The following is a 22215-nucleotide window of genomic DNA, read 5'->3' on the forward strand; positions in this document are numbered from 1 at the left end:
TCTCGGCTCACTGCAACCTCCGCCTCCCAGGCTCAAGTGATTCTCTTGCCTCAGCCTCCCAAGTAGCTGGGATTAAAGGTGTGTGTCACGCCCAGCTAATTTTTGTATTTTTAGTAGATATAGGGTTTTGCCATGTTGGCCAGGCTGGTTTGGAACTCCTGACTTCAAGTGATCCACCCACCTCAGCCTCCCAAAGTACTGGGATTACAGGCATGAACCACCGAGCACAGCCAAGTATTTTTAATTTTAGCAATTCTAATAGATGTGTAATGGTATTACTTTGTGTTTTTGTCTTACATTTCCCTGACGACTAAAAATAGCACCTTTTCATGTGTTTACTTGCCATTCATATATCTTCTTTGAATATAAGATAAGGTGTCTTTTCAAATCTTTTGTCTATTTTAAAGTTGATTTTGTAATTTTCTTACTATAGTATTTTGAGAGTGCTTTTATTTCCTGGATACAAGTCCTATGTCAAACAGATTGTTTGCAAATATTTCTTCCTGGTCTATGGCTGATGTCTCATTTACTTAATACAGTCTTTCGAAGAGCAGAAGTTTCCAATTTTGGCAAAATCCAATTTATATTTTTTTCTCTTATAGATCATGTATTTGGTGTCATACCTTAAGAATCTTTACTTTACCTAAATTCATGAAGATTTTCTTCTATAAGTTTTAAGTTTAATATGTTTCATACAGGTCTATGATCCATTTTAATTTTTGTAAATGGTTCAATGAATCATTGTATCAAGGTTCATTTTACTTGCATATTAATACCCAATTTTTTTTTCCAACACTATTTCTTGAAAACCCTATCGTTTTTTCTCTAAATTGTCTGATTTTTTAATCATTTTTATTTCATAAAATCATAAATGGGGTTTTGTAACCCAAAGTTGAAATGTTTATTCTTCATAGCTTCAGAATTTGATAAGCAACTCTAGACTATGCTTTCCAAACCAGTCTTCTTGGCTATTTTTCAAACTTCTGAGATCTAGTATTAAACTGCTTGATTCTAAATGTATGATTTTAGAGAACTATTCTCCATTGTTGACAAGAGTTTTCTGAAAACAGTCTATCAAATATAAAGAATGGTTTCTAAGAATCAGTAGTGACTTAAGAAATATTAAAACACTTATCAATAAATCAATTACTCATTTTAAAAATAACAGAACCAGTGCTATTCTCTGTCATAAAAGAGAACATGTAAAATTAAATTGTTTTTATAGACTTTGGTAATCTTTTATTCCCCACACAGGCCTTCAATCCTACTTAAAGACCTTTGATGCACAGTAACCATCAGGATTTACTGAGTAAAATCCCAGGTATTAACCATGGCCCTAAAATGTGCTATTCCAAAGAGAAAGAGGTTCGTTGATGGAATCTTTTTTTTTTTTTTTTCCTGAAGATGGAGTCTCGCTCTGTTGCCCAGGCTGGAGTGCAGTGGCACGATCTCAGCTCACTGCAACATCCAACTCCCTGGTTCAAGCGATTCTCCCCTCTCAGCCTCCCAAGTAGCTGGGGTTACAGGTGTTTGCCACCAAGCCCAGCTAATTTTTATATTTTTAGTAGAGACAGGGTTTCACCACATTGGCCAGGCTGGTCTCGAACTCCTGACCTCTAGTGATCCACCCACCTTGGCCCCCAAAGTGCTGGGATTACAGGTGTGAGCCACCACACCAGCCAGATGAAAATATTTTCAAAATCAACTTTGGGTATAACATGGCATACTGCCCACCAAACAAAAAAGAAAATCTAAATCTTCTTCCTTTTACAGCGGTGCCCACCTTTACTCCGAAGATTACAACGTATTCACCTTTTATGCTTGTTTGTGTTTTTGACTGCCTAATCTAATATTTAACTTTTAAAAATTCTGCATTTCAGTGTAGTAAGAGTTATTTTTCAAATGATCTTCACAGTCTGGAACACAGACACCAGAGCAACACTCTCAAGTCACACTGTTTGACCATAATGAAGAGAAGAAAATGGACTGATATCTGAAGATCTGTATTCATTCCTTCTGCTCGGAAGATGAGGAAGTTTTTAACATAGGAGCAACACAGAACTTCATTCCTCAGGAGCTCCTTTCAATGCAGAATGCAGCCGGGCGTGGTAGCTCATGCCTGTAATCCCAGCACTTTGGGAGGCTGAGGCGGGTAGATCACAAGGTCAGGGGTTCGAGACCAGCCTGACCAACGTGGCGAAACCATGTGTCTACTAAAAATACAAAAATTAGCCGGACGTGGTGGCGGGCGCCTGTAATCCTAGCTACTCAGGAGGCTGAGGCAGGAGAATCACTTGAACCTGAGAGATGGAGGTTGCAGTGAGCCGAGATCACGCCATTGCACTCCAGCCTGAGTGACAGAGCGAGACTGTCTCAAAAACAACAACAATGAAACAAACAAACAAACAAAAACCCCACAGAATCCTTCAATTCAACAAGTAAATATCCTATTCTTAAAAAGTAAAGTTTGGTCACTAAGAAGGACTGAACAAAAATTATTCCCCTCCCCCCAAACACAACTAGAGCAGCTGTAATCAGGCCCCCTTCTCCCCACAAAAACAGGGAAGTTGTCGGGGCTGAAGACTTTAAGTGTGACATTTCAGTTCCTAAAACATCGCTGCTGCTTGCTCAAAGTTCTAGGTCTATGTATTTCCTTCTCCAATATGTCCCCATGCATAAGTTTATTTCCATACATACAAACGTGCACATATGTGCACTCACACATGCACACACAGACACACAGACACACCTTCTCTCAAGTCAGACACTTGTGTTTGTTGATAAATCATGAGGATTATGGACTAGGTGTGTATAGGGTTTCATAGGTGCTTTGTAAACATCAGATTCACTTGGGTCCTTTTCTTTAAAAGCCTAAAATCCAATTATGCCACAAATGACCACTGCTTTTCCACACGCTGGTCACAGCTGCATACTGATGAAGGGAAGAGAAAAAGTCCTCAGAATTGATGTTTAAGTAGGAAGGCAAAGAGACAATCTCAGACAATCTGATGTGCCGGGGAAGAAAGTTTAATGCGCTGTCCACAGGACCAAACTTCGATACTAAATCAGGATCAGGAGAACCATTTGAACTAAGTAAACTGCTTAACATAGCTACATCCAAATCTGTGGGGGTCGCTTTTGCTTCTGGGCTACTAATTGGCAAACGTCCTGGGCAGCCCTCAGAATATCTGCTTTTCCATCTACTGGGGACAGCACCTTCACTGCCAAATGGCAATTTAGAACTTCATCATCTTTGTCGTTACTATTTGCAAACTCTGGTGAGTATTTTGAACAATCTAGGCCCAGAATTTTTGCTGTTGTTTTAAAATTTCATCCATCAATCTGGAATTACTTCTTTTGAAAAGATTGGTGGTTGTAGACGCGAATGTAGGAGGTGGCCACAGCCATACACCACACCACAAGGCGTGCGACGTCCAAGAAACTGGGCTCTTGTTCCACCGTGGTATCACCAGGCCCATGTGCACATCTAAATTGTTTTCTGAATCTTCGTTGAAAATCAGTTGTTCATATAGGTGTGGTCTATTTCTGGGCACTCTATTCTGCTCCTTTGGTCTATTTGTCCATCTTTATACCAATCCCACATTGTCTTGATGACTGCAGGATTTAATAAGTCTTGAAATCAAGTCGTAATAGCCTTCCAACTTTGTCAAAGTTGCTTTGGCTATTCAAGGTCCTTTGCATTTCTATATGGATTTCAAAAGTGGCTTGTCGGCTGGGGGTGGTGGCTCAAGCCTGTAATCCCAGCACTTTATAAACATCACTTTGTAAACCGCCAACGCAGGCGGATCACATAAGGCCAGGAGTTCAAGAGCAGCCTGGGCAACATGGTAAAACCCTATCTCTACTAAAAATACAAAAATTAGCCTGGTGTGGTGGTGCATGCCGATAGTCCCAGCTACTCAGGAGGCTGAGGCAGGAGAATCGCTCGAATCTGGGAGGCGGAGGTTGCAGTGGCAGAGATCGCACCACCGCACTCCAGATTGGGTGACTGAGTGAGACTTCGTCTCAAAAAAAAAAAAAAAAAAAGAAAAAAAAGCGGCTTGTCAAGTTCTGTGAAAAAGCCTGCTGGAATTTCGATTGGGATTGCACAGAAGGATGAGCGTTTCTGAGAGATGCATCTTCGAAGGTAGGACAGGGGCTAGCTCCTATTTAACACTGGCAAACCCTGGGGAACTAATCCAGCGCTCCCTTGACTAGCATTTTGGGGACATCTTTTGTATAACCAGCTCACACCCAAGTCAGGACACAGCCAGCCTCCCCGCCCTGCTCTTTGGTCAGGTTCACATTTCTGTCTCACTGAATCTGCACAGGAGAACAGAGGCATCTGCAGCTCACAAGCTGCTCATTTGCTGGTTAAGTGGGAGCCCCACTGTCCCCACCCCACACAGCAGTGACATGAGGGATGGTGAGATTTCTGAACCAGTAAATCCAATTGGCCCCTGGCTGGTCTGTTACTGAGGTATACAAGCCTAATGTATAGTAGTTTTCTGGATGGAATAGAAAGGTTAAAACTCTACTTAAAACATCAAGCGTAGGCCGGGGGCAGTGGCTCACACGTGTAACCCCAGCACTTTGGGAGGCTGAGGCGGGCAGATTACCTGAGGTCAGGAGTTTGAGACCAGCCTGGCCAACATAGTAAAACCCCATCTCTATTAAAAATACAGAAATTAGCCGGGCATGGTGGTGCACACCTATAGTTCCAGCTACTTGGGAGGCTGAGACAGGAGAATCACTTGAACCCGGGAGGCAGAAGTTGCAGTGAGCTGAGATCATGTCACTATACTCTAGCCTGGGTGACAGAGCGAGACTCTGTCTCAAAAAAAAAAAAAAAAAAAAGCATGAAACAACACTGCCTTTATCTATTAAGTTTACAGCATTTTCCAAAGAAGACATTTTTTCATCCTGGTAGACAGAAATCCCTGCTATTTCTCTGAGATGGGACAAGAACGCTAGACTACTTTTTAAAATCCAGTCTAAACTCTCTAATGCAAATCCAGCTATGATTTCTTTCTTTTCTCTTCTCTTCTCTTTTCTTTCCTTTCTTTCCTTCCTTTCCTTTCTTTTCCTTTCTTTTCTTTCTCTCTCTCTCTTTCTTCTCTTTCTTTCAGCCAGAGTTTCCACGCTTGTCCAGGCTGGAGTGCAATGTTGCCATCTCAGCTCACTGCAACCTCCACCTCCCTGGTTGAAGCGATTCTGCTGCCTCAGCCTCCCGAGTAGCTGGGATTACAGGTGCCCGCCACCACGCCCGGCTAATTTTTTTGTATTTTAGTAGAAATGGGATTTCACCATGTTAGCCAGGCTGGTATTGAACTCCTGACCTCTGGTCATCCTCCTGCTTTGGCCTCCCAAAGTGCTGGGATTATAGGTGTGAACCACCACGCCCAGCCTGTCTGTGATTTCTTAACAAGGACAAGAGGGGGAAACCTGTTCATTTTCCTAAACTACTCTGTCTACACAATCCCTCCTTGGTCGCTCACACGAAGCACTTACGGTCTATCCAAGGTCCTGACTTGGGGAGCTGACAGGATGCTCCAGAAAGAGACAGAGACTGATCGTCAGGACCACTCTTCAGATGCCTCAAAACCTGTTTCTGTTTGCAAATGACCCTGGGTCTAACTATCATGGCATTTTTGATCCTCCTATTGTTCTATTAATCCACAGTAATCGTCTTAATGTGTGAAATCCAAACTTGTTATGTAGGAAGTGCTGTTGCTGGGAACTGAGAAATAGAATTTTTTGGATCACAAAAGCAGCCTGGAGAGGATTTATGGAAAAGTTGCTGTAAGCTGCTGTGGTTACAGTTTAGGAAGTGTGGTTATTCGAATAATCATTTTGAGCCTATTTTTTCTCTTAAATACTGGGAAGGGGATTAGGGCCAGTATCACCTTCTGCTGAGGTTGTTAGCTCTCCTCCCTCACCAGCCAGCGAAGGAGGGCCTCCAAAGGAAGACTCCGCCCTGGGTATCTAGGTGGTTAAGCTATTTCTTGGTACCAGCCTTACTCTTCATGAATCTTCTCTTTATTCATTCAGTTCCCTGGGGATTCCATCTGATTTCCTTTCCTCTTCACATCTTTTATTAATTATCTACCCCTTAAGGTTCTTCTTCCAAAACCAATTCCAAAGTGGAAAGAATTTGTCAGTTTCTCTTCTTGCTGTCCCTTATTCTCTTATTCACAAATATTTACTGAACACCTATGATGTGTTTATCAATGTTTGAGTCAGACTCCATCTCTGTCCTGGTGAAAATGACAAGAGTGAGGCAGACAGATACTAAACGAGCAGACAACAATATGTACTTGAACGGAAGATGCATGGTATTCTAGATTTTAATATTTCTGAAATTGAAATGCATCTTATAGGTGATGATGAGAGGGAGGAAGGGAGGGAGAGAGGGAGGGATTGAGAGAGAGAGAGAGAGAGAAACCACCAAGTTAGAGGAGAGCAGTGTAATATAGTTATTCTTTAACACTTTTAGGTTTTACCTCTGCCATTTGACTGAATGCGTCTAAATAATTTGCTGAAGCTGCTGTCTTATGTTGCATTCCTCCCAGAGGCAGAGCCTGGGACAAGGGCTTGCATATGGGTGTTTGTTTGGACTAGTGATCCTAGAGAACAGAAGTAAGGGATTATGCAATGTGGAGGAGGGAAGCCAATGGCAGGTGCGTGATGAGTCAGTTGGCACATGGGCAAGTGGGGTTCAATCCTTCTGGAGACTTCTGATGGGCCATGTAGAACAGGCTCTAGAATTGTCCACCCTAGAGGTAGAAGGGGAAGCATTTATCCACCAGCTTTACACTTCCACAGGCATGGGTACCACACTGCAGAGCTGGAGAAGTCTGGCTATGTGAGGCAGCTGAGGTGAGGTGCGTTCAGATTACACCTGCTGCTGGGCCAATGCTTGGAGACAGTGGTGAACTGAGAAGAGGAGATGCAGCAGAAATAATGTTTGATACAGGCCAGGTGTGGTGGCTCACACCTGTAACCTCAGCACTTTGGAAAGTCAAGGTGGGCGGATCATCTGAGGTCAGGAGTTCGAGACCAGCCTGCCCAACATTGTAAAACCCCATCTCTACTAAAATACAAAAATTAATTGGGCATGGTGGCATGTGCCTGTAGTTCCAGCTACTAGTGAGGCTGAGGCAGGAGAATTGCTTGAACCTGAGAGGCAGAGGTTGTAGTGAGCTGAGATAATGCCACTACACTCCAGCCTGGGTGACAGAGGGAGACCCTGCCTTAAAAAAAAAAAAAAGTTCAGTACAATTGCTATTTTTTTCTCCTATTTGCTAAGAATGTTCATAGCAGCTTTATTCACAATAGCCCCAACCTGGAAACAATCCTGAAGTCCATCAACAGGAGAATGCATAAACAAATTGTGGTATATCTGTCCACTGAAATTCTGCTCAGCCACAAAGAAGAATGGACGACTGATACATGCAACAACATGAGATAGGGTCTTGCTATGTTGCCCAAGCTGGTATCAAACTCCTGGCCTCAAGTGATCCTCCAGCTTCAGCCTCCCAAAGTGCTGGGATTATAGGCATGAGTCACTGTACCCAGCCTACAAGATTCCACTTACATAAGTTAAAGAACAGTCAGGCCGGACATGGTGGCTCACACCTGTAATCCCAGCACTTTGGGAGGCTGAGGTGGGCAGGTCACTTGAGCTCAGGAGTTCAAGACCAGCCTGGGCAACATGGCAAAACCCCATCTCTAATATCTCTAATAGGAAAATTAGCTAGGCATAGTGGCGTGCACCTGTAGTCCCAGCTACTTGAGAGGCTGAGGTTGGGGCATTGCTTGAGTCCAGGAAGTTGAGGCTGCAGTGAGCCAAGATTGCACCACTGCACTCCAGCCTGGGTAACAGAGGAAAACCTTGTTTCAAAAAAAAAAAAAAAAAGAGCAGGCCAGGCATGGTGGCTAACGCTTGTAATCCCAGAACTTTGGGATGCCAAGGTGGGTGAATCATCTGAGGTCGGGAGTTCAAGACCAGCCTGGCCAACATGGCGAAACCCTACTAAAAATACAAAATACAATCTCTACTAAAAATACAAAAATTAGCTGGGCATAGTGGTGTGCACCTATAGTCCTAGCTACTCAGGAGACTGAGGCAGGATAATTGCTTGAACTCAGGGGACAGAGGTTGCAGTGAGCTGAGATTGTATCACTGCATGCATTCCAACCTAGGCAATACAGCAAGACTCCATCTCAAAAAAAAAAAAAGAGCAGGCAAAACTAATCCATTGAAGGGGAGGTGATTAGAGCAGTGGCTGTCTCTGGTAGAGTACAGGGATTAACCGCAAAGAAGTATGAGAGAACTTTCTGAGATGATAGGAATTGCCCATATTTTAATAAGTATGTGGACTGTATGGTTTATGCACTCATCAAAATTCATTGAATTGTAGGCTCTCTTTATTTCTTTATATATATATATATATGTAGAGAGAGAGAGAGAGAGAGACAGAGAGAGAGAGCATATATATAAAAAATTGTACGTGCACTCTGTCTCTTTCTATATATATGTGTGTAAATTTTACCTTAGAAAAAGAGCCATAAAGAAATAGTTAACTCTAGGTAGTAGACGCACTTTTCGCAGTGGTAAAACTTACCTCTGGAAGTATTTTCTGTGTCCTCAAGTCTCTAGCAGATGAATAGTGTGTATTTAGGATAATGAGAACTACGCTTCTTGCTCTTGTAAAAGGGCATTATAAATATGGACAGAGCAAGACGGGTGGATCACGAGGTCAGGAGATCGAGACCATCCTGGCTAACATGGTGAAACCCCGTCTCTACTAAAAAAATACAAAAAAACTAGCCAGGCGAGGTGGCGGGCGCCTGTAGTCCCAGCTACTTGGGAGGCTGAGGCAGGAGAATGGTGTAAACCCGGGAGGCGGAGCTTGCAGTGAGCTGAGATCCGGCCACTGCACTATAGCCTGGGTGACAGAGCGAGACTCTGTCTCAAAAAATAAATAAATAAATAAATAAATAAATATGGACAGAGTGAAGACTAGAATGTACCCTGTGGTGTTGGATGTATCCATGTGAACTCATGGTTTTCTATGGATTAACAGAGATAGAGATGGACCTACATATATATGTTTATGTGTGTTTGCACACACATGCGCGCACACACACATTTCCTAGCTCTATCTGCTGAAAGGGCCTAGAAGCAATGACACACCAGGAAGAATGAGCATGCTTAGAACTGGGATCTTGGTTTCTAAATACCATTCTCTACTAAGATAAACCAGGGCTCTTTTTAGAAACGGCTGGCTCTAGGACTGGGGCAGGGGAAGTACAAAATGACCCTGAAACATATTAGATAGACAGTAGCTCCAAGGCTGACGGAGAGTATCAAAAAGACAGTGGAACCAACTTGAAGGAGTCCCCAGTGGTCAAACATGGGGGCAATCTGAGCATAAAAATAAACAGTGATAGTAATGGAAATTAGTAGTCACGGAACTGATGATGAACTAAATTGAAATGACACTAAACTAAGAGTATTCATCAATAAAATGAAGCAGGACTGGAGTAGCAGCAATTGGAGACAGCATCATTCATGTCCAGATAAACAGCATCCTTTCCCCGAACTGCAGGATCCCAACAATCCAAGGATGCACAAGGGCAGCCAAGTCACCAAGAACTTCAAGCTGCCATTTAGACTTCGGCAAAGTACCCGGCTTAGAATCCGCCAGGCGTGGTGACTCACGCCTGTAATGCCAGCATTTTGGGAGGCTGAGTCGGGTGGATCATGAGGTCAAGAGTTTGAAACCAGCCTGGCCAACATCGTGAAAGCCCATCTCTACCAAAAATATAGAAAATTAGCCAGTCATGGTGGCGTACACCTGTAGTCCCAGCTACTCGAGAGGCTGAGGCAGGAGAATTGCTTGAACCCCGGAGGCGGAGGTTGCAGGGAGCTGAGATCACACCATTGAACTCTAGCCTGGGCAACAGTGGAAGATTTCGTCTCAAAAAAAAAAAAAAAAAAAAGAATCCTCTGTGTTAATTCTAGTCACTTCTAACCCTAGTACCAGTAACTGTAGCATGCTTAGTAGCTGTGGAAGGTATGAATCTTGACTCACAAACTCAAAGTGTACATAAAGTATCAATTTCTTTGTTTTCATTATATCAAACTAAATCTTTCAACTCCTCAGACTCCTAGGCTGGGAGAAAATTATACTGTCATTGGTGTTAAGGTCTCTTCTCTTCCCAGCTCTCAACAGAAGTTGGCCATTCTCTGTGGTGCCTAAAACAGGCAAGACACCATTCTATGTTTTGTGTTCTCTTTATCTTCACTCTCTCTCTCTCTTTCTTTTTTTTCTTAGATGGGGTCCCTTTTTGTTGCCCAGGCTGGAGTAAAGTGGTAGGATCATGGCTCACCGCAGCCTTGACCTTCCAGGCTGAGGCAATCCTCCCACCTGAGCCTCTTGAGTAGCTGGGACTAGAGGTGCATGCCACCATGTCCGGCTAATTTTATTTTATTTTATTTTACTTTTATTTTGACAAGGAGTCTCAGTCTGTTGCCCAGGCTGGAGTGCAGTGGTACAATCTCAGTTCACTGCAACATCTCCCTCCCGGATTCAAGCGATTCTCTTACCTCAGCCTCCTGAGTAGCTGGGATGACAGGTGTGCACCACCATGCCTGGCTAATTTTTGTATTTTTAGTAGAGATGGGGTTTCACCATGTTGGCCAGGCTGGTCTCGAACTCCTGACCTCCTGCTTCTGCCTCCCAAAGTGTTGGGATTACAGGCGTGAGCCACCATATCCAGCCTTATCTTCAGTTTTTACACCCGCCAAGGTTTCTTTCAGTCTGGTTGGTCTCTGCTTCCTTGAGGCCGGGAGCCTTATGGTTGGGGCCCTGCTCATCAAGTCAGCCTTTCTGAAATCTTCACAACCTGGGAGAAGCAGAGAGCAGAGCCCACTGGCTGGAAGGAATCCCTCCTGCTGCCTTTTCTTGCCTCAAAGGCAAATGCTTCTCTCTCATTGGTGTCCTCAAAAGAGGAGCACATTATCTTCTTTGTGAACTCCAATTTCACAAAAATAAAGCCCAGGGAAAAAGCATTTTAAAAGCAATTTCACCTTATCAGAGTAGCCCCAATTTCCTCTGAGGCACAGGGTTAGTGGGGGACATGGGGGAGCACACAGGTCCTGTCTATTTTGGGATGGAGAGGAGAAGCATTGGAAAAATTATTCCAAGAAATGGCCCTGTCACATAGATCATAAGTGATCCTGGCTGTTTGTAAAGTGAAAACGTATGGCTTGCGCATTAATCATGTAGAAGAATTGAGAGAGGGCTGGGTGCAGTGGATCATGCCTATAATCCCAGTGCTTTGGAAGGCCGCAGTGGGAGGATCAATTGAGGCCCAGAGGTCAAGACCAGCCTGGGCAACATAGCGAGACCCTGCCTCCACAAAAAATAAAATAAAAACCAGCCTAGCATGGTGGCTCACATCTGTAGTCACAGCTACTCAGGAGGCTGAGATGGAAGGATTGCTTGAGCTCAGTCGTTCGAGGTTTCTGTGAACTATGATCATGCCACTGCACTGCAGCCTCGGTAACAGAGTGAGACCCTGTCTCTCATAACAATAATAATAATGTTAAAGAGAGGATATGAGTTTTTAAATCAGTTTTAGGTCCTTTAGGGGAACTTTGTGGTCCACTGATGAGCCCCAATCTTTCTTTGAGAATCCTGATCTGATCCTTTCCTCTATTCATGGAAGATACGCATCACAACATCCCTCCCACGGCCGTCACCCAAGCTCCTGCTTGAACAGGTCTGGGCACAGAAACAGCTGCCTCCCAGGCCCTTTCTAAACAGCTCCCATTGAAGGCAGCTTCTGCCTCTTTAACATCTATTCACTGATCCAGCTTTCACCCTTTGGAGCTTTCCTGAGTTTGTCTAGTTTTCTAGCAGTGGTTCCAGAGATGATTTTAAAGTTTTTACAGGACTCTGGGGGTACAATCTGCTTGGGCCTGGAGTCTTAAACTCATTTAAAACATCTATTTTTTATTTATTTATATATTTATTTGAGACAAGGTCTTGCTCAGGCTGGAGTGCACTGGTGCTATCCCTGCAACCTCCGCCTCCCAGGTTCAAGCGATTCTCGTGTCTCAGCCTCCCGAGTAGCTGGGACTGTAGACGCGTGCCACCACACCCAGCTTATTTTTGTATTTTTTGTAGAGACAGGGTTTCACCATGTTGGCCAGGATGGTCTCGATCTCAAGTGATCTGTCCACCTCAGCCTCCCAAAGTGTTGGGAATACAGGTGTGAGCCACCGCGCCTGACCTCATTTAAAACATCTAGATCTTGTCTTGTGAACTCTATCTAGGACTTTATGCCCTCTTAAGGATGTGTGTTCTCTTCATTCTAGTTGGATTACTTTTATTTTAAAAAATTAAATTGAAATGAAATAGTTCTACTTTTTTCTCTCATTGCCTAACTTTATTCTCGTTATACAAACAGTGGAAGTTTCTACTCATGTAAATTCCTGGAAGAGCTAGATTGTTAGACTCTGGGTCCCACTTTCGTATTCCCAAGAGGGAGAATCTATTGGCCTGCTTTAAAGCTTGGAAGTCTTTTACAAAAATAGAGAAAAGATGGCCAAGAGAAGAAAAAGCCAAGAAATCCAACACCCAGACCCCTTCATTGATAATGGATAAATAGAAGTGTAATCATGTATACCAAACATTCCACTGGCAGGCTGGGCGTGGAGGCTCATGCCTGTAATCCCAACACTTTGGGAGGCCGAGGTGGGCAGATCACCTGAAGTCAGGAGTTCAAGACCAGCCTGGCCAACATGGTGAAACCCTGTCTCCACTAAAAATACAAAAATTAGCTGGGCATGGTGGTGGGCGCCTGTAATCTCAGGTACTCAAAAGGCTGAGGCAGGAGAATTGCTTGAACCCGGGAGGCGGAGGTTGCAGTGAGCTGAGATCGCACCACTGCACTCCAGCCTGGGCAACAAGAGTAAAACTCCATCTCAAAGAAAAAAAAAAAAAAGAAACTGCCTTTTCCACTTAACAATATGCCTGCTAAGGCCCGCTTTCCCACACTCACCACTGAACATGATCCCCAGGCGTGAGCAGCGAGTAACCTCTTCATTCTTCTTATTCAAATACATCTATTTTTATAAGCTCTTGAATATTTGTTCTTTGGGTTCTCAGGATTATTTGTTCAGTTCTATAACCATTGTTTACTTGATTCTGTGTGCCTCCTTCTGTCTGTGTACACCATGGTTTATCATCTGTCCTTGGTGGTGTCACCCATGCACGACCCTGCTGTCTTTAGATATCTTCCCATTTCTTTTTCAAAAAAGAGCATCGCTTGTCATTTTGTTATAGATTCTTCAGAATTTTGCTTTTGTGAAGCCTTTGTGCCTTTTGAGCCAACTAAGCTTTGGAGTGGAGTGAGATCTATTTCTTTTCCCTGGACTTTTTTTTTTTTTTTTTGAGACGGAGTCTCGCTCTGTCGCCCAGGCTGGAGGGCAGTGGCGCCATCTCTGCTCACTGCAAGCTCCGCCTCCCGGGTTCACGCCATTCTCCTGCCTCAGCCTCCCGAGTAGCTGGGACTACAGGCGCCCGCCACCGCGCCCAGCTAGTTTTTGTATTTTTTAGTAGAGATGGGGTTTCACCGTGTTCGCCAGGATGGTCTCGATCTTCTGACCTCGTGATCCACCCGCCTTGGCCTCCCAAAGTGCTGGGATTACAGACGTGAGCCACCGCGCCTGGCCGGACTTATTTATTTATTTATTTATTTTTGAGAAGGAGTTTCACTCTTGTTGCCCAGCCTGGAGTGCAATGGTGAGATCTTGGCTCACCTCAACCTCCGCCTCCCAGGTTCAAGCGATTCTCCTACCTCAGCCTCCCGAGTAGCTGGGCTTACAGGCAAGCGCCACCATGCCAGGCTAATATTTTGCATTTTTAGTAGAGATGGGGTTTCTCCATGTTGGCCAGGCTGGTCTCAAACTCCCGACCTCAGGTTATCTGCCCGCCTTGGTCTCCCAAAGTGCTGAGATTACAGGCGTGAGCCACCATGGACATTTTTGACCACCCCTCCCATGGACATTTTTGACATCTGCTTCGCTGAACCCAGAACAGGGGATCCAATTCCAAGTGGGCCAGGCCAAGCCTATTCTGGTGCTTTCTGAGAATCTGTTGTTTTGCCCATTCCTCTGCCCAGATATAGCAACACACACACACACACATACACACACACACACGCACACACACTGAAACCCTGCACTCAATGGCTCAATGGTTGCCTAGCGACTACTGTTGGCTTCTTGGTCACAGTAGGGTGTTGAACTGGGGCAAAGACATCTGGTTCAAATCAAGCCAATAGATTTTCTTTCCTGGGAATATGTACCTTGACTCAGAGTCTATTAGTCTATCTCTTCAAGGAATTTACATGAGAAACCTCATCTCTACTAAAAATACAAAAATTAACTGGGCATGGTGGTGGAGGTTGCAGTGAGCCAAGATTGCACCAGTGCACTCCAGCCCAGGCAAAAAAATGAGACTCTGTCTCAAAAAAACAAAAAACAAAAAACAAAAAAAAAAACAGCAAGCAAGCCCAGATGCATGCAGGTAGCAGGAGGAAGTTGGTTTTCAGAGACAGAGGAGAACAAAGTAGATGCAGAGAAGGAAGCAGGGTTGCCCTAGCAGACAGAGCTGCTGCCCTGCCCAGATCTCCTCGGATCTCATTCACCAGCTCTGTGCATGCTCACAGCCCAGTTCCTGCAAACTCTGTCATTCATGGCCCTCACCAGTGACTTTCTGAAGATTGCCTTTGGGTGTTGCAGGTATCCCACCCATATGGAGAGCGAGAAGCCCCTAGGAGTTTTCTCTTCTCCCCATTACCTCCAGCCCCACCCCTACCCATGGCTGTGACCCTCAGCTGGCTCGTGTGCAAGTGAAAAGGTCCAGCTCCATTGCTTGAGGCAGCACACACCCTGAGGTCCCATTGACACTCCTGAGCTCCCCATTCCCACACCCCTTCACCAGTTTCCCCTGGGAGCACCTCCTGGGAGCATCTCACTTCCACCCGAATCCCTGGCGTTTAGGAGAACAGATGTGAAACCAGGCGGCCCAGAGGAACGGAGGGAGCGCCCTGGGCCTGAGGATTGCTAGTTCTCGTCCAGGTCCCTTGGGAGACCCAAAGCTCTTCCAGTTTGTGGCTTCTATGACATATTCCTCAATCTTCAACCAGCTTCCTATTTGGGTTAAATTTCAACCAGCCCATTTCTGAAAACCTTGCTGCAGGCACCCAGCATTCCCTCAGGGCTAGCATCATCTCATCTCCCAAAGGTCTCGGTCTTTCACGGCAATTGCCCGGCATCTGGGAGATGAAATTATCAGCAAGGCAAGTTTAGAATTTATCAGATGCTTTTCCTGGAAAGTGGTTTTCAGTAGGATTTCTAGACCTTTAAATCACTCATCATGGCTATTTTTGGCCCTGTGTATGCTTTTGCATTTATTTCTGGACATTTAAAAATGAAATATACATTTATTTTTATAAAATAAATATAAATTTAATATACATATTTTATAACTAAATCTGTATTACATATGTGTGTATTATTCTTGTCCTAGAACAACATTTTTAATATAATTAACAGCTTTAAAAATATTCTTTTAATGGAAAGTTCATGTCTTTTGCCATTCCAAACATATTTATATACATGTTTTGTCTATTTATAAGTCTATAAATAGACTTATCCAAAAGTCTATCTATAGAAAAAAAACGAGCCCACGTTCCTTATTTGGTATCTGTGCTTCTTCCTTCTTCTACTCTAGCCTGCCTGAAAGGTATTTTTGTGGCTGATTAAAGGTTTTTTTTGTTGTTGTTGTTCTTTCCTAAAAGCCATGGATTTCATTGGATATTAATTATCAGGTTCCTCCCTGGCTGTGATAAAAAGTAATATTGCCTAACAGACTTTTCTGTCCATAGAGCAGCTGTTTCCATTATAAAGAGAACACATTATGCAGCAATTATCCATACAGAAAACTAGAAAGAAACGAGGGAAATCACCCTTAGACCTGCCAGAAGCCATATTTCCAAATAAGTCACCTCACCTCCCCGGCTTCAGCATCCTTCTTAATGAAATAAGGGAGCAGACCCCAAAGACCCCAGTGATTCTTTAAAATGCTCAAAAAGAAGATACTGGGGCTGCGTGCGGTGGCTCACGCCTGTAATCCCAGCACTTTGGGAGGCCGAGGTGGGTGGATCACAAGGTCAAGAGATCGAGACCGTCTGGGTCAACATGGTGAAATCCCATCTCTACTAAAAATACAGGGAAAAAAAAAAAAAAAAAAAAAAAACCTAGCTGGGCATGGTGGCACATGCCTGTAGTCCCAGCTACTCAGGAGGCTGAGACAGCAGAGTCGTTTGAACCTGGGAGGCAGAGGTTGCAGTGAGCCAAGATCACGCACCATTGCACTCCAGCCTGGTGACAGGGCGAGACTCTGTCTCAAAAAAAAAAAAAAAAAAAAAGACCCTGGAAGGAAATATTGGCCACGTGTTGACTTGGAGAAGCACAGGACTAGAAACCAGTTCTTATTCCTTGTCCTTTACCCTTTTCTGTAGGACTTTCTTGTTTTCCACGTTCTCCCCAACTGTCTCTTTTGTTTCCAGCTGTTCCTGGTGGTTTATTTTTTATTTTTATTTTTTTATTTTTTATTTTTATTTTTTTTTTAAGACAGAGTCTTGTTCTGTCACCCAGGCTGGAGTGCAGTGGCATGATCTCGGCTCACTGCAACCTCTGCCTCCTAGGTTCAAGCAGTTCTCCTGCCTCAACTTTCTGAGTAGCTGGGATTACAGGCACCTGTCACTATACCCGGCTAGTTTTTGTATGTTTCGTAGAAATGGGGTTTCACCTTGTTGGCCAGGCTGGTCTTGAACTCCTGACCTCAAGTGATCCCCCAACTCCGTCTCAGCCTCCTGAAGTGCTGGGATTACAGGTATGAGCCACCGCACCCAGCCTCCAGCTATTCTTTAGATTCCCTGATCATCTTTTATCTTAAACACGTTAACTTTCAGCACGTATTGACACAATGCTTAGGGGTTCCAAACATGTTCATCCAGCACTCCCAGATCGCTGGACTTTATTTTGTCACTTGCTGACCACAAGTCCAGAGGGCCCTTTGCATAGCACCTGCACATAATAAGTTTTCAGTACATGTTTGCTAAGTGGCTGCGTAATCAAAAGCAGAGAAAATATAATATAGAAGTTGACCTGGTGCGATGGCTCATGCCTGTAATCCCAGCACTTTGGGAGGCCAAGACAGATGGTTCACTTGAGGTCAGGAGTTCCAGACCAACCTGGCCAACATGGCAAAACCATGGGAAGGAAGCTGGAAACTTGCTGTTGGAGAAATGATTACACTTGCACATTTTCTTGTGAAACAACCATCAAGGGCTTTATGCACCCAGAAAATGAAGATTCCCCCCAAAGGTAGATGAAGCTGTGTCACCTTTAGTTACTGACCTGTGTGCAAAAAACCTGCCCATTACATACCAAACAATGCAACAGGAGCAAGGAGAAACTGCCAGATCTCTGGTGCAGATGAAAGAAATTTCAAAGCAAGAAGAGGCTAGTGTGGCCAATTCATACATTATATAGGGCTATTGTTTCAGGCAACGTGCCAAAGTTTAATTAGCAGCACTTGTCTTTCTTAGAAGTAAAGAAATAATGTAAGCCTTTAATGAAAGGCATCTTACATTTGATTAAATATATTCCTCCATTTTGTATGTTAAAAAATTGAGGATTAAATAAGTTAATTTGCCCATTTCACAATGTCAGTGAGTTATAGAGGCAAGAGTCAAATCCCAGCCAGTCTGCTTCTAGATCTCACAGTCATAATTGCAAAATTGCCCCTCACTGCACTTAGCATGGTGCCTAGGGTAAGATAAATATTTGTCAATGCAAACTACACTGTCTAAAGAAGATTTATTCCTGGTGAGAAATAATCAAATACATGGAGAATTTTTCTAAACATAGAGACACCATCATTCTGGTGGGAGAAGAACTCAGCACGCAGTTGCTTCCAAAGCTCTGAGCCCAAGGAAAAATGGGAAAGCCAGAGGACTGCATTTTCACCTACAGTCTCTAGTCCAGACCCCTGCAGACACCGGGGATGGGGGCCAAGGGTCATACTCTTGGGACTCTGGCTTGGATTTTTTTTTTTTGAGACAGACTCTCACTCTGTTGCCCAGGCTAGAGTTCAGTGGCATGATCTCAGCTCACTGCAACTCCTGCCTCCCGGGTTCAAGCGATTCTCCTGCCTCAGCCTCCCAAGTAGCTGGGACTACAGGTACCTGCCACCATACCTGGTTAATTTTTTTTCTTTTTGAGATGAGTCTTGCTTTGTCACCCAGGCTGGAATACAGTGGCTCAATCTCAGCTCACTACAACCTCCACCTCTTGGGTTCAAGCAATTCTCCTGCCTCACCCTCCCAAGTAGCTGGAACTACAGGCACCTGCCACCACGCCCAACTAATTTTTGTATTTTTAGTAGAGATGGGGTTTCACTATGTTGGCCAGGCTGGTCTCAAACTCCTGACCTCATGATCCACCTGCCTTGGCCTCCCAAAGTACTGGGATTATAGGCGTGAGCCACTGCATCCGGCCAATTTTTGTATTTTTGGTAGAGACAGGTTTTCACTAATGTTGGCCAGGCTGGTCTCTAACTCCTGACCTCAAGTGATCCGCCTGTCTTGGCCTCCCAAAGTACTAGGATTACAAGTGTGAGCCCCTGCTCCCGGCCAGCTTAGAATTTGTAAGATCTGGCCCCCAAGAGGCTAACTTCAACCCATCAACTGAATTATCTCTGATTTTGAAACTCAATTTTTTTATTAAAATGTTAACTATTTTTTCTTATTCCTAAAGCAACTTATGCAAAAAAAAATATTGAAAATACATAAGAAAATAGTAGTCACTATTCACATCCTGGCACATATACTTATTTTTTCATAATCTGTGATTGTGGGTTTTTTGTTTTTTTTTTTTTTTTTGAGACACTGCACTGTTGCCCAGGCTGGAGTGCAGTGCAGTGGCACAACCTTGACTCACTGTAACCTTGGACTCCTGGGCTCAAGTGATCCTTCTGCCTCAGCCTCCCAAGTACCTGGGACTACAGGCACACACCACCATGCCTGGCTATCTTTTATTTTTTATATAGATGAGGTACCACTATGTTGCCAATGCTGATCTTGAAATCCTGGGCTCAAGCGATCCCCCTGCCTTGGCCTCCCAGAATGCTGGGATTACAGGTGTGAGCCACCATGCCCCGCCTGATTTTATTTTGATTATCTTAAATCTTATGATCACACATAATTTATAAATTTGTGTATATCTCTTCTACTTTAATTCTTCTAATGAGTTGGCAAAGCACACATACAAAATAGTTCTGTAGTTTTATGTGTTTTTGAATAGCTGTTTCAAGACAATCCTAATTATAACTTGCCCTCTCCAGGCCAGGCACTGGGGAGGATTGAGCAGGGAGATCGGTAGGAGTGAGAGCACGCCACTGCACTCCAGTCTGGGCGACAGGTGAGATTTTGACCATCTCAAAAAAAAAAACACAAAAACAAAACACCTGCCCTTATAGATCATCTATAAAATGTGAAACGTATTGCATATTTTTTGATATTACACAGAAACCACACTAAAATGTCTTTCAATAAGTAAAAAGCCTGCTTTTTTTTTTTTTTTTTTTTTTTTTGAGACTGAGTCTCGCCCTGTTGCCCAGGCTGGAGTGCAGTGGTGTGATCTCGGCTCACTGCAAGGTCCATCTCCCAGGTTCAAGAGATTCTCCTGCCTCAGTCTCCCGAATAGCTGGGGCCATAGGTGCATGCCACCACACCTGGTTAATTTTTTGTATTTTTAGTAGAGACGGGGTTTCACCATGTTAGCCAGGATGGTCTCGATCTCCTGACCTCAAGTGATCTACCTGCCTTGGCCTCCTGAAGTGCTGGGATTACAGGCGTGAGCCACCACACCCGGTCAAAAAGCCTGAATTTTAGATACAGGGAATTCTGATTAGATTAGCATAGTTATGACCAAAAATATAAAGTAGACATTGCTATCTTATCTTCAGTCCTTGCCTTTAATAGGCTAATGAATACAAATTAAACCACAGGTAAGCGTTACTTGGTTCTGAAACAGTGAAGAAATTTCCCCAGTATTTAAAAATATTAATATAACCAGTTATATAAATCTAAATATAAAACTGACCTCCAAGATACTTTGAGACAACATTTACCATCTTTGGGAAAACTTGGACATTACTAGTGAAGTCCAGTCATATCTTTAGAATGGGGAAAATGGTAATAGTATTTACTGAATTAGAATTACTATAAAAATTCAAAAGAGCTGATCATATTCACTTAGCTATAAGCCAGTCTTATTTAAATCAGGACTGTTCAACCAAAATATCCTGTCAGTCAGTCATGATCTGAATTCTGGTGTATGAGATCAAATTATGGTAACACATTTGAAAACTCATGAGACATTTCTGTTTTGTAATAAATAAGGCAGTGGCCAATTATTATCCATTAGCAGCTTTTTTGAGATAAGCTATCAAGTCTACCCTTTCTGACCTCTCAATGTCAGCCAAGATGATTTGTGTTCCAGGGAGGTACTTCTTGGGATTCTCCTAAGACCCCGTCGGCGTCTCCTCTCCCCAGGTGATGTCTTTGTGCTTACCGGCCTCTGTGCGAGAGGATCCAGCTGCCTGACGTGTCTTCTGCCCAAAGAGACTATGGGGATTTGGCCCAGTTATGTGCTTGCTTCCATTTTCCATGGTGTGGCAAGGGGTGAATTTTTTTTGTTTTGTTTTGTTTTCTTGTTTTTGAGATGGAGTCTCTCTCTGTCGCCCAGGCTGGAGTGCAATGGCGCGATCTCGGCTCACTGCAACCTCCACCTCCCGGGTTCAAGCAATTCTCCTGCCTCAGCCTCCTTAGTAGCTAGGATTACAGGCATATGCCACCATGCCAGCTAATTTTTGTATTTTTAGTAGAGACGGGGTTTCACCATGTTGGCCAGGCTGATCTTGAACTCCTGACAGGTGATCTGTCTGCCTCAGCCTCCCAAAGTGCTGGGATTGCAAAGTCTTCTTACCTTTCTCCACATCACCCCTATTTAATACTCTTTTTTTGTTGCTCCCATTACAAAGGTTCCTGCTCAGAAGCCAGATGTCCCTCTCACTTCATGTCCACATTTTCAAGTTTTAGATCAGGTTGCTTTGTAACCTTTCTTTAGATGTAGTATATTTTCTAAATCCCTTATCACAGATTAAACATCTAAAGTAGACGATTCCATTGTATAATTTTTTTTTTTTTTTTTTTGAGACAGCTTCTTGCTCTGTCACCTTGGCTGGAGTGCAGTGTCATGATCTTGGCTCACTGCAAACTCCGCCTCCCGGGTTCAAGTGATTCTCCTGCCTCAGCCTCCTGAGTAGCTGGGATTACAGGTACCTGACACCACATCTGGCTAATTTTTGTATTTTCAGTAGAGATGGGGTTTCACCATATTGGCCAGGCTGGTCTCAAACTCCTGACTTCAGGTGATCCACCCTCCTCGGCCTCCGAAAGTGCTGGGATTACAGGTGTGAGCCACTGCACTCAGCTTCTTTTTCTTTTTTTTGAGATGGAGTCTCGCTCTGTCACCCAGGCTGGAGTGCAGTGGGGCAATCTTGGCTAACTGCAACCTCTGCCTCCTGGGTTCTACTAATCCTCCTACTTTAGCCTCCAGAGTAGCTGGGATTATAGGCATGTGCCACCGTGCCTGGCTAATTTTTGTATTTTTAGTAGAGATGCGTTTTTGCCATGTTAACCAGGCTGGTCTCGAACTCCTGACCTCAAGTGATGTGCCCACCTTGGCCTCCCAAAGTGCTGGGAGTAGAGGCGTGAGCCACCGCGCTCGGCCCTGAGTGACATTCTTGAGGACTGTGTCTCAGGCTTCTCTTTCTGGTTCTCCATGCACTGCCAGGCTCACATGCCTGCTGTTTGTAGGTAGATGTCTCTCGCGGACCTCTTTGCAAGTCCGGACTGTAACATCCAACTGCCCATGACCCACTTCCCCCGAGTCTCACAGGCACTCAGATGCTCTGTGGCCTCATGATCTCGTGATCTCATGGCTGAACTCATGATCTTTCCCACAGTCGTGGCCTCTTGCTGTTTTTTGTTTTTTTTTTT

At 44.0% G+C, this 22215-nt stretch overlaps 1 pseudogene; it reads right to left on the reverse strand.

Annotated features, from left to right (window-relative positions):
- Positions 1-2863: 2863 nt before the first annotated feature.
- Positions 2864-20822, reverse strand: LOC112611156 (annotated as a pseudogene).
- Between the last annotated feature and the right edge of the window lie 1393 nt (positions 20823-22215).

Source organism: Theropithecus gelada, chromosome 17 (assembly GCF_003255815.1).
Source record: "Theropithecus gelada isolate Dixy chromosome 17, Tgel_1.0, whole genome shotgun sequence".
Taxonomy (NCBI): Eukaryota; Metazoa; Chordata; class Mammalia; order Primates; family Cercopithecidae; genus Theropithecus; species Theropithecus gelada.